Source organism: Apium graveolens, chromosome 8 (genome assembly GCF_009905375.1).
Source record: "Apium graveolens cultivar Ventura chromosome 8, ASM990537v1, whole genome shotgun sequence".
NCBI lineage: Eukaryota > Viridiplantae > Streptophyta > Magnoliopsida > Apiales > Apiaceae > Apium > Apium graveolens.
The window spans coordinates 17394778-17396783 of record NC_133654.1 but is presented as its reverse complement, the minus strand read 5'-3'; the positions used below and the strand labels follow the sequence as shown (position 1 = coordinate 17396783).

At 40.8% G+C, this 2006-nt stretch overlaps 1 non-coding gene across 1 annotated transcript; it reads right to left on the bottom strand.

Moving 5' to 3' along the window:
* Nucleotides 1–355: 355 nt before the first annotated feature.
* On the bottom strand, nt 356–462 carry LOC141681086 (small nucleolar RNA R71). Its single transcript, XR_012558529.1, has one exon. It is a non-coding gene; the product is annotated as a small nucleolar RNA R71 (small nucleolar RNA).
* Between the last annotated feature and the right edge of the window lie 1544 nt (nt 463–2006).

The window sequence follows — 2006 nt, the reverse complement described above, 5'->3', positions numbered from 1 at the left end:
ATCCTTAAGTCCTGACTTCCAGTATAAGTACTGATCAACGGTTAAGTGCTGATTTATCTTGTTAAATAAGATCTGAAATCTAAACATAAATTATATTAGCCATGACATTATCAAATATATCTAACAGGGTTCTCCAGCGGAAGATCCTAATATGCATATTAGGGATTTCATCGAGATCTGTGACACCTTCAAGTTCAACAATGTTGAAGATGCTGTTAAGATGAGGCTTTTCCCATTCTCTCTGAGGGATAAAGCTAAGTGATGGTTGCATTCTCTACCTCCAGACTCTATTACTACTTGGGAAGATCTTGCTCAGAAGTTTCTTACTAAATTCATCCCTATGCTAAAGACAGCTGCAATCAGGAATGCTCTTGCTCAATTTGCGCAGCAATCGGGAGAATCTTTGTGTGAGACTTGGGAGCGCTACAAGGAGATGCTTGGGAAGTGTCCTCATCATGGAATGCCTGATTGGATGATCATCAATTGTTTCTATAACGGTTTGGGAGCACAGTCAAGACCCATACTCGATGCAGCATCAAGTGGAGCATTATGGGCAAAGAGTTATGAGGAAGCTTATAATCTAATTGAACTGATGGCTACTAATGAATATCAGTATCCAACCCAGAGATTGCCATAGGGCGAGGTAGCAGGAGTTCTTGAAGTGGATACAGCTACGGCTATCACTGCTCAACTAAAGGGTTGTCTATGAAGATCGATTCTCTGGCTAACTATGGTGTTAATCAGATAACCAGTATTTGTGAGTTGTGTGCAGGTTCGCATGTGACTGAGTAATGCGCTATATCTAGTGAATAAGCTTAGTTTGTGAGCAACTTTCAGAGATTGCAGCAACCAGTTCTAGACACTTATCATCCTGACAACTGGAATCATCCTAACTTCAGCTGGAGCAACAATCAGAATGTGATGCAACAACCTTATCAGCAGTATGCAGCAAGGCAATTCAACCCTCCTGGTTTTCAACAACCGCAATATGCACCAAGACAACAACTCCAACTTCAATAATAAACTCATGGAGGTGCAGGTATATCTTCGAATAAAAAATCTGAATTGGAGGAGTTGCGACTTATGTGCAAAAACCAGGCTCTTATATGCCAAAGCCAGGTTGTTTTTATCAAGACTCTAGAGAACCAAATAGGGCATATTGCTAACGCCTTATTGAATCAACCATCAGGAACAATTCCTAGTGATATAGAAGCCAATTCAAGCAAGAAAGAAGTTAACGAATAGGTGAACGCCATCACCTTGAGATCCGAAAGGTTAGAAGCCCCCAAATTCAGCAAGACGAAGAGACTGAAAATTATGTCCATAATGCAGGTGCGTCTGCACCCTTGCCAATTCCAGAAAATGGGATTTTGGCTGTAAAAGATGTATAGAAGGAAGTATAAGTGGAATCAAGGAAGAAAATTGTGGAACACACTCCTCATGAGGGTAATACAGGGGAGAAACAAGTCTATCCTCCACCTCATTTTCCTAAGAGGCTGCAGAAACAGAAGTTGGACAAGCAATTTGCTAAGTTTCTGGAGGTGTTCAAGAAACTTCATATCAACATACCTTTCGCTGAATCTCTTAAACAGATGCCTAGCTATGCAAAGTTTATGAAAGGTATTCTCTCTCAGAAAGTGAAGCTCGATGACTTAGAGACTGTTGCTCTTACGGAGGAATGCAGTGTTGTGCTGCAACAGAAATTGCCTCTGAAGCTTAAGGATCCTGGAAGTTTCACTATTCCTTACACTATTGGAAACTTATCATTCGACAAATGCTTGTGTGATTTGGGAGCTAGCATCAATCTGATGCCCTGGTTTATCTTCAAGAAGCTTGGTCTACCTGATCTGAAACCGACATACATGTCATTACAACTAACTGATCGTTCCATCGCTTATCCGCGAGGAATAGTGGAGGATGTCTTGGTTAAGGTGGACAAACTCATCTTCCCTACTGATTTTGTAATTCTGGATTTTGAGGAAGACAAGAAGATTCCTATAATCTTG